The 10851-nt window shown below is 50.5% G+C and overlaps 1 long non-coding RNA gene across 1 annotated transcript in view; it reads right to left on the bottom strand.

The window, feature by feature from the left end:
* The window catches only part of LOC108516335 (uncharacterized), an 83934-nt gene extending 76433 nt beyond the window's left edge, over nt 1-7501 (bottom strand). Inside the window, exons 1-2 of the long non-coding RNA XR_001881771.1 lie at nt 7417-7501; nt 6510-6593 (exon numbers count right to left, since the gene is read on the bottom strand). This is a non-coding gene — a long non-coding RNA (uncharacterized LOC108516335). The remainder of the gene's footprint in view (nt 1-6509; nt 6594-7416) is intronic.
* Between the last annotated feature and the right edge of the window lie 3350 nt (nt 7502-10851).

The following is a 10851-nucleotide window of genomic DNA, read 5'->3' as shown; positions in this document are numbered from 1 at the left end:
GGAGTGCAGTGGCCGGATCTCAACTCACTGCAAGCTCCGCCTCCCGGGTTCACGCCATTCTCCTGCCTCAGCCTCCCGAGTAGCTGGGACTACAGGCGCCGCCACCTCACCCGGCTAGCTTTTTGTATTTTTAGTAGAGATGGGGTTTCACCGTGTTAGCCAGGATGGTCTTGATCTCCTGACCTCGTGATCCGCCCGTCTCGGCCTCCCAAAGTGCTGGGATTACAGGCTTGAGCCACCGCGCCCGGCCTTGAACCACTTTTAAGTGTGTAGTTCAGTAGTGTTAGTATATTCACATTATTGTGCAACCGTCCCTACCATCCACCTCCAGAACTCTTCATCTTGCAAAACTGAAAGTCTGTCTGTACTCATTAAACAATAACTCCCCATTCCCCCCTCTCTCCAGCCCCTGGTAACCTCTCTTCTACCTTCTACTTTATTCTCTATGAATTTGCCTGTTCTAGATACCTTGTATAAGTGAAATCATATGATATTTTTCCTTGACAGATACAATATCTGTCTGCCTTGTTTCATTTAGTATGATGTCTTCAAGGATCATCCATGTCGTACCATGTGTCAGAACTTCGTTGCTTTTTCAGGCTGGGTGCAATGGCTCACACCTGTAATCCCAGCACTTTGGGAGGTCGAGGTGGGAGGATCACCTGAGGTCAGGAGTTCGAGACCAGCCTGGCCAACATGGTGAAACCTCATCTCTACTAAAAATACAAAAATTAGCCAGGTATGGTGGCGGTCACCTGTAGTCCCAGCTACACGGAGGCTGAGGCAGGTGAATTGCTTGAACCCAGAAGGCGGAGGTTGCAGTGAGCCAAGATGGTGCCATTGCACTCCAGCCTGGGCCACAGAGCCAAAACTCCGTCTCAAAAGACACAAACAAACAAAAAACACTTCTATTCCATTGCATGCATACACACCTTTTGTTTATCCATCCATCTGTTAATGGACATTTGGGTGGTTTCCACTTTCTGGCTATTATGAATAATGCTTCTATGAACATGGGTGCACAAATGTTTATTCAAGTCCCTGCTGTCAATTCCTTGGGGTATATACCTAGAAGTGGAATTGCCAGATCCTATGGCAATTCTATGTTTAATTTTGGGTGAATTGCCAGACTGCTTTTCATACACACTGCACCATTTTACATTCCCACCAGCAATGCACAAGAATTCCAAATTCTCCACATCTGTACAACACTTGTTTTGAGTTTACTTAAAAGAATGGCCATCTCAAGGAGTGTGAAGTGGTTTTTATTTGCATTTCCCTAGTGATTAGTGACGTTTAGCATTGTTTAATGTGCTTATTGGCCATTTGTATAAAAGATATGGATTTTTTTGAGTTGTCAGCAGATAGATGCCAATTAAAGTCATGGGTGGCACCCATGGCTGCTTTCCCATCCACTTATTACCTTCTCCTTCTTTCTTATTAACATCACGACCCCTGATTTTGTTTTGGTCTGCACTGTGCCCAGCTAAATGACTCATTTCCTATGACACTCTTGTACCTAGGGCAGGCCACAGGACCTGGTTGTGAAACGGTGGTGGAAGGCACCAGGAGGCCTCCTGAGATAACCTTTACAAAATGTAACAGACTCAGTCGGCACCCTACCTTTGCCTCCTGCCCTTTTCCCTTTTCCTTCCTCCTGCCTGGAATGCAGATGTGATGCCTGAGGATGTGGCAGCCATCTTGCACCACAGGGAAAATAGCCACACATGAAAGATGGCAAAGCAGAATACAGAAGGGGCCTAATGAGCTCTGGACTTGGCTAGCCTGGAGACTCCCCACTCCATTAGAAATTAACCCCCTATTTGTACTGGCCACTATTTGCTGGGTTTCTGTTACATGCAGCTAAACACAATCCTAACTGGTTTACCCTAGAAGTGGATCTGCTCAGAATAAGCACATGGAGTGGAAGGAGAAAATAACATGAGATTGCTCTGGGAAATGCTGAGAGATAATAGAAGGCAGAAAAGGGCCCAGTGTGGTGGCTCACACCTGTAACCCCAGCACTTTGGAAGGCTGAGGTGGGCAGATCACCTGAGGTCAGGAGTTCGAGACCAGCCTGGCCAATATAGTGAAACCCCATCTGTACTAAAAAATACAAAAAAAAAAAAAAAAAAAAAAATTAGCCAGGCTAATTACAGGTGGGTGCCTGTAATCCCAGCTACTCAGGAGGCTGAGGCAGGAGAATTGCTTGAACCCAGGAGGCGGAGGTTGCAGTGAGCTGAGATCATGGCATTGCACTCCAGCCTATGCAACAAGAGCAAAACTCCATCTCAAAAAAATAAATAAAGGAAGGAAGGAAGAAGAAAGCAGAAAATGAGTCATTCATAGCAGGAGCTGACTATGAGCGACTATAATTAATGTGGAAAACATTGCAGGCTATAAAAGCAAATAAATGAAGGACACAGAGTATCCCAGGAAAGAGTGTCAACATTGATGGGGGCCAGCCCCTCCACACCTGTGGGTGTTTCTCGTCAGGTGCAACAAGAGACTGAGAAAAGAAAGAGACACAGAGACAACGTATAGAGAAAGAAAAGTGGGCCCAGTGGGCTGGTGCTCAGCATACGGAGGACCCACACTGGCACCGGAGGACCCACGCCAGCACCGTCTCTGAGTTCCCTCAGTATTTATTGATCATCATCTCTACCATCTCAGAGAGGGGGATGTGGCAGGACAATAGAGTAATAGTGGGGAGAGGGTCAGCAGGAGAACATGTGAACAAATGTCTCTGTGTCATAAACAAGGTTAAGAAAAGGTGCTGTGCTTTGATGTGCACACACATAAACATCTTGGTACATTAAAGAGCAGTACTAGTCTCATCTGCAGCCTTAAGGTGGTTTTCTCCTATCTCAGTAAATAGAACATACACCGAGACATTCCATTGCCCAGGGACGAGCAGGAGACAGATGCCTTCCTCTATCTCAGCTGCAAGGAGGCCTTCCTCTTTTACTAATCCTCCTCAGCACAGACCCTTTACGGGTGCCGGGCTGGGAGATGGTCAGGTCTTTCCCTTCCCACGAGGCCATATTTCAGACTATCACATGGGGAGAAACCTTGGACAATACCTGGCTTTCCTAGGCAGAGGTCCCTGCAGCCTTCTGCAGTGTATTGTGTCCCTGGGTACTTGAGATTAGAGAGTGGTGATGACTTTTAACAAGCATACTGCCTTCAAGCACTTGTTTAACAATGCACATCCTGCATAGCCCTAAATCCATTAAACCTTGAGTCAACACAGCACATGTCTCTGTGAGCACAGGGTTGGGGCTAAGGTTACAGATTAACAGCATCTCAAGGCAGAAGAATTTTTCTTAATACAGAACAAAATAGAGTCTCTTATGTCTACTTCTTTCTACATAGACACAGTAACAGTCTGATCTCTCTTTCTTTTCACCACAAACCTGCTGGAAGCTATAGAGACAGTCAGTAGGGGAGGCTCTGAAGAGAATGAATTCAACCAAAGGAGACCACTAGTCTCAGAAGAGTGTCAGGAAAGATCTGTACTGCCTAGGGTTGAGGGGTGAATGGGAGTGAGGAAAAAGGAAAAAGAGTTTAAGGAAGAGGAAAGGCAGGTGCTAACAAGGAGTGTGCAGCATGTACAGTCAAAGGAGGTGTTTTATTTAATGAGAAGCCCATGACATGCTGATGGATAGAATCCAGAAGAGAGGCGGAGGCTGACAATTTAGAAGACAACACAGAACTGTCTCCTTCCACAACAATAGAATCCCCTGGCTTTTAAGTGGGCATTTAGTTAACCAACTGGAATCTACATTACCCAACCTGCCATACAGCTAGGTTGCTCATGTGACTTATTTTGAGCCAATGATATCTCAGCAAAAGTTAGGTGTGTAATTTCAAAACTATTTCCTTGAAGACATCTGCTATGGATACATCCTCTCCCTTCCTGTTGGCTGGGAAATTGCAGCAACTGCTTTTGATCTTCAGATTTTAAGCAGACAAATTGTACTCTATGAAAATAATACCTTTTTCATTGAGATGGGGTTTCACTATGTTGCACAGGCTGGTCTCCAACTTCTAGCCTCAAGTGATCCTCCTACTTTGGCCTCCCAAACTGAAAATAATATCTACATAAAAAATAATTAAAATGAAATGGTGATCCTTCATTTATAACAACAATAAGGAAAGAAAAGAGTGGTTGCCATTTTTTAAGATCTATTTTGTAAAATAAAAAGCTGGGAAATTCATATGAATCCCCAGTTTTTTCCAAAATTTTCAGGGCTGAGAAATTAATAAGTCTGAGAACCATTGTATTCATTATCTATAGCTGTGTAACAAATTATTCCCAAATTTTGCAGTTGAAAATAGTAAACATTTATTTTCTCACAATTCCTGTGAGTCAAGACTCTGAACTGGTGTAGCTGGGTCCTTGGGCTCAGGGTCTCTGATAAGATTACGGTCAGCTGGGATGTGGTCTCATCTGAAGGCTCACCTGAGGGAAGAGGGCTCACTTCCAAGCCCTTCATGTGGTTGTTGGCAGAATTCAGTTCTTTACAGGCTATTGAAACAAAGAACTCAGCTCCCTCCCTCATGAGTCTCTCCGCAGGGCAGCTCACAACACAGTAACCAGCTTCCAGCAGAGTGAGCAAGTCAAAGAGCAGGAAAGAGCAAGCAAGATGGAAGCCAGGGTCTTTTTAGTGGCCTACAGAGTCTCCTGCTGCCTGCCTCCTCCTCCCAGATGCAGAAGGGCCAGGTTTGGCAGGGTGGTGAGCCTTCTCCAGTGTGACAGGAGAAAAGGAGAGGCTAGAAGCCACTATGCCTCTTTGTGTAAGTGAGTTAATGGGAAGCTGAGGAATGGTGGACTGCTGGTTTTCATCTTCACCCCAAATTAGGGCAGCCACCCAGAATTGAGGGCAGGCAGTTGGGGAAGGGGGTGGTAGGAGACTTGAGAGGAATGGGGAGCTTTCAAATAGTAGGGTGGAGAACAGGAGACAGATGAGAGGAGAGAAAGCCATGGAAAGTGATGCTCTAGCTTGGACCCATACCTGGAGAATTTTTAAACTCTGCATAAGCTGTACTTCAAGGATCCAGCAGTTTATGTCCATATGAGTTGATGCCTAAATTCATCCCAGAGTCAGATTTGCCCTTTTCTAGGAAAGCCATCTTGAGTGAAGCAAATGCCCACGTTATCCCTGAAGGTAACTGTGAAGCCTCCAGGAAAGTGAACGCAGATGTTCCAGGCAGCCATGAGTGCTGCGTGATCCAAGGGTGGGTGGAGGGAAGGAATGGACTGTGCTCCTGACATCCCCTGTGCCCAGCTGATACCCGAGTGTGCTGATAGCAGCGGTGGCTCTGTGGAGCCTGCAGGGCCCAGCGTGGGGCTGTCGCTGAGGATGGAGCTACCATCCCTCTCCCTGTCCGCAACTGGATGAACCCCACTGTCAAGTGTCCTAGGCACAGACAGACCAAGGCACAGAAATGAGAGGATCTGAGTCCCAGGCTGTAGGAAAAAGGAATTTCCTCTTCTCTTTGGGCTTGGGGACAAAGTAAAGGCTGTCCCAAAGGTGAATGGAAGCCCTCATCCTCTCTCCTGAATATAGAGAGGTAGACAGAGCCCTCTCTCTGGGGGGGAGACGATGGCAGCCTGTGAGAGTCCTCATCTCCCCAAAGATGATCCTATGGCCCTAGCAGACACCATGCTGGGAGGTGGTTTGCACCTCACTGCCCTGTGCTTGTCCAAGCCTCCAGGATGGTCCTGCTAAATATTTCAGCCTGATCTCAGCTGTGTTACAGGACCTTGGAGAAAAGCCTACTCATCCCCTTGCCCAGAATACCAGAAGGGACAGCAGTGTCCCTCTTCCAGCCCAGGGCAACCACGTGCTGACACGATGCAGAGGCCAGAGTCCAGAGCCTAGGATCACACACGACCAGTTCTTCTAAGACAGCAGGCTGAGCTAGGCCTGGAAAGTGGAGGCATACTGGAGCAGGGGGTGGGGCGGGGGACGTTGGAGGTGAGGGTCCTGCATGGGCAGGGGGCATGTGAAGTGGATTGAAATCGGAGCTTATATTAGCAGGTGACTGCTGAGGGTCATATGTACTGGTCAAGTAATTGCAAGCTGGTCAGGCACTGGGGTGGGCGATGAGGGGGGCAGTCTAGACTGAGGCATGGTCAACCCATTTGTGCCTGCAGTTTTGTGTGACTGGGACACCCCACTGGCATCTCCTAGCGCAGCTCCTTTCAGATAGCTCTGCAGCCAGACCTCAGATAAGCTGCCAGTGCGGGTTAGAGGGAGATCTGGCCACCTGAGAGGCTGCGCGGCTTCCCTTTCTCCACCAGGGCCGTCGCTCCTGGAGCAAGAAGCCGGCATAAGTGAGACCTCGAGTTCCAAAGCGACCTCAACACCAAAGAATTCCACACTGTTTTGAATAGCCAGAACCAACTTCCAAATCAATGCAAAATCCACTCACCTAGGGGCCTCGTCTTAGCTTAGCCCTTGTCACCCCCAGCCCGGGACCCTGAGGTGACAGCAGCTCACCTTAGAGACGCCAACATTCTTTTCTGGTCCCTAATGCGCTGTGGACCGGGAAACAACCCAGCCTCGCTGACCTCAGCCATCTTCCTGTGCCAAAAAAGGGAAAGGAGCCAAAAGGAAGAGAGGCGGGAGAGACCACATTTTAAGGAGAAAGATATTTACAGATAGGCTCCCTCTCCTGCCTTCAACCCCTGAACTATAAAGCCTTCAAACGTTGCAATTTGCAATCAAATAAAACCTTTTGTGCAAACACAAAACCTTCTGGCTGGAGATGCAGCCGTGCCAGCTTCCTGAATTCTCTCCTCAAAGTCGGCTGCGTGGGGATTTAAACTCATTTAAACTGGTGGGCCTGGGACAGGCTGTATCCACCAAAAACCAGGAAAGGGAGCGCGCGCGGGGCGTGCACCGCTGTAGGAGGGCTCTGTGTGTGTGAATCCAGGCTCTGAGTCCACACGCCCACCTGGGGCGGTGGTCCAGCCGCCAGGAACCCGCTTCCCGCTTCCCAGCCGCTCCCCCTCACGCAGGAAGCCGGGACTCTGGGCCCAGCTCTCCCGGACCACGGCCACGTCCTGGTTCCAGCTACGGTGGCAGAAAGAAGCCACAGAAACCTAAAGGACAGGAGGGGAAACTGAGCTTTCCGCATGGGTGCGGCTGCCCTTGACACCCGCTTGGGGGCTCCGGAGAGCGAGGCAGGGCGGCCGCGCGCTGAGGGTGGAAGCGTGAACCTCCCAGCAGAGCGAACGGGGAGAGGCCGTCCGGAGAATGCCCCGCTGGCCCGACTGTGGCCTGTCCCGTGAGCACCGCCCCTTCTGTGGTCTCCAGACGCCCCCCTGGGATCACTATGCGCCTCTGCAGCTGCCCCACTCCCGGTCCCAGAGCCACGCCCGGGTGTGCGGCCAACACGAGATACCTCAAGGCCGGAGTCCCTCTGCGACCCCTGCTTCCGAGGGCAGGGCCCCGGGCGCCTGCAGCCTCTTCCGCACCGAGCTCGGCGGGTGCGGGTCTGGAGGCGCGTCTGGGGCTCCCGGCATAGGTGGAAGTGGTGGCAGGTAGGAGGCGCTGAGGGGACACTACTTTCCCTGCCCTCCAGACAGCGTCCCGGGACGACTGTGCCGCCAGGGCCTAGAAAAGTGCCTGAAGCCCAGGGGCCGCTCTCTGAGGGAGAGGGGGCCGATCTGGGTGAGATCAAGGAGCGGGCAGAGGAACTTGAAGGGGACCAACCCAGAGTGGGGGTTGCCCACAGGGTGTCCCTTGGGTCCTGCCCTAGACTGCGCTGGATGGGATTCTGCACACCCCACATTCCAGCCTCCCAGGGCCATTGACGCCCTGTGTTTGCAGGCATGGCGCGCCCCGCAGAGCGAGAAACGTAAGGAAGGGCACAGGGCCAGGACGCGTGGCCACCTCTTAACTGCGCTTCCTCCCGACTCCCGGGGCCTTCGCCGCGTCTGTGCTGGTTCAGGCTGGGAAGGCGCTGCCCCCGTGTGGCCGCTGCCCGTCTCCGCAAGGCTGTCGTGCGGGGCGCTCCTCCGCTGTGACCAGCGCCTCATTTACACGGTGGTTTTGTTTTACATTTTCTTGTTTGTGTCACTCCGATCCCCCGCTCACACCCACCTGGGGTGGATATGGCGCGGGGGGGGGGGGGTCACAATAACACCACAAAGTAGCATTTTTCTGGTTCGGCTCCACCTGGAGAACTTTGGGTTCTGTGGACCCCCAAAATTCCAACCAATTACAGAGTAGTTCAGAAATTCCAGGAGTCTGGGCCACTGTGGCGGTCACCATCTTCTGCTGAGGGGCTGAGGTGCCCATTGCTGTCCCTCTCTTCCCAGTGCTCTCAGTGCTGAACTCCAGCATGCCCCTGTGGAAGGCCGCGCCACAAAGCCTGGCTGCTCCACGCTCCCTGGCTCGGCCATCCTCAAATCCCTCTTCCTCTCTGGCAGTCAGTGGTTTCTTTACCTTAACTGGGGCCCATCAGCCCCTCCTGCGGAGGGCCCCCAAAGTTAGACTCTCCAATGAAGACCCCGCTCCATTTACACCGTAGTTTTGTTTTACATTTTTAAGCAACAGTTCTCCCAGATATTATTATCATTATTATTATTATTATTATTAACAGAGAAAGCATCATGTGGGTATAAAAGAAAAGGCAGAGAATGAGGACTAGAGCCCAGCTCTGGTGTTCTCCAAACAGCGCTGTGCCCCTGGGGGTCTCTTGGGTGACTCTGTTTAACAGGGGATCACCTGTTGAAATAGATGCCTGTGGTGTTCATGGCAGGGGATATGAGGATCTTTTAGTGCAGAAGAAAGTTTTAGTGGAAAGGAGATGGTGGAGCAGTGAATTGAGAGGGTGACCCTGTGGTATGTGGTCCCAGCCCCACTCAGCGCAAGAACTGAGCCTGGTAGTACCTCAGGAGTAGCGGCTGTGGGGTAACCAGCTTGTGGGGCAAGGCGTGGGCCCTGAGGAGAAGGCACAACAGGTGCAGATGATTGCTAACCCAGACTGGCAAAAGATGTAATGGGCTTGTGCCCAAACACACACGCAAACTCCTAGGGACTTTGAGAAATGCCTGTGGCATTTGGAGTGGTGGAGGAGGACACCAATGTCCTGTCGTTATGAAGGATCCCAAAGCTGGGGGAATGAAGCCAACATATGGACCCACAGATTGGCTGCTGCTGGCGATAGTCACAGGAGGTCATGGGGATTCTGTCTGGGATCACTGGAGTCCTGATGCCATGTCTACCTACATCATGCACATGTGACACCCTTGGAGTAGAACCAGTTTATTCACAGGGTAACCCTGGCAGTGGCATCCAAAGAGAATTCTGGAGCTTGCAGCTAGGAGGGACCCTCAGTACTCCCTGCTGGCTCTGGAGACCCCAGAGGGCAGTGAGGGGACAACAACTGAGAGGCCCTCCTGGGCTGCTCTGAGCTCCTGGGCAGGTCTAGCGAGGTGGCTGGATGTTCCAGAGGGAGGAAAAGGTGAGTGGCTTTGCCCAAGCTGGCTGGCATTTCTGGTCACTCTATGTTCCTAGAGAAAGGATGCCTGAGAACACTCAAAGTCCTTAGGTCAGACCCAACGTATCTAAACAGACAGAGTCTTCCCAAAGACTCTGGGGAAACTATGGAGTGGGGGGTCACAGGGACTACGTCAGATGTGCCAGAATCTGGGATACAGGCACACAAGCTGGGTCAGTGATTCCTGAAGCCAGGTTACCCCAGCCTTTCCAGTGACACGATCCAGTCATAAGTCCCCTTTTGTGCTTCAGTGCCATAGAGTAGGGTCTTTATTACCCATAACCAGAGGAGTCCTCTCACAATGCAGGATTTGTTAAGTCTTCCCACATAATTAGATATGGGCTAACAGGAAGTGGACATCTCAGGCAGTGGTAATCTGAAGGCTGCGGTGCTACTCAGAGAGGTGTGGTAGGTGCTGTGCAGGTTGTATTGGGAGTGTGAACTGAATCATCGTGGCAGTGTCTATTTCTGAATGCTGGGTGTGGCTGGCCCAGGAGACTCTGGACCCAGGAAAAGACTGTTTTGCATTTTCTCCTGCAGGTTCATCTCTCTTACAAACACTGAGTACCTCTCACCCTGCACTTCAAGATACCAGCACTTAACACTTAATTCTAGTGTATTGGGTGCCTGAAAACAGCCACATGCAATAATAAAACTCTCCCTAGTTCCAAATGGCATGAACTAGCTACACACAAAGAGAGGGAAGAGGCCCCTGTGGATTGAGGATTATTAAATATGAAGTATGTTTGTCAGGAAAAAACCTTTGTTTATATAAACAGTAGAAGCGCCGCCATGGTAACCCTGTTGGGTTTGCTCTGCAGCCCATAAAGGCCTCAGAGCCAAATTACCACCTCCTTTTTCATTGCTAGCCTACATTTTTTAAAAAACATCTCCAGCCAAAATTCCATGATCTGCCTGCTTGGTTTCCAGGCTCAGAAAATATCATTTAAAAAGGACTTGGGAACCAGTTAGAACTGCTGCCAATGCTTCTAAATGAAAGCTCATTTCTCTCACACACACTCTCACACACAAAGACGCATTTTGTTTGCCAAACTACAGTATGCTTTTCCTTTTTTATGTAACCCAAGTTTCCTTGGGCCTCCCAAGCCTGCAGGGCCGATGAAATGACACTAACATGTGACCCACAGGAACCCAAATCCCATGGGCTCCAGGTGTTTCTCCCACTTGCTTGCAAGGGCCTTGGCTCCTAGGTCTCTGAGTCCTCTGGGTCGTATGCCTGGACATGGCCCTGAACAAATCCACTGCCAGACACAGGGTGGCTTGTTTCTGCAGCAGGGCCCAATAGGGCCCACATCACCTCTGTACTGTCTC

This window comes from Rhinopithecus bieti, unplaced genomic scaffold (genome assembly GCF_001698545.2).
Source record: "Rhinopithecus bieti isolate Rb0 unplaced genomic scaffold, ASM169854v2 scaffold_36315, whole genome shotgun sequence".
NCBI classification, from domain to species: Eukaryota; Metazoa; Chordata; class Mammalia; order Primates; family Cercopithecidae; genus Rhinopithecus; species Rhinopithecus bieti.
The sequence above is the reverse complement of the archived record's forward strand: the minus strand, read 5'-3'. Positions and strand labels throughout refer to the sequence as shown.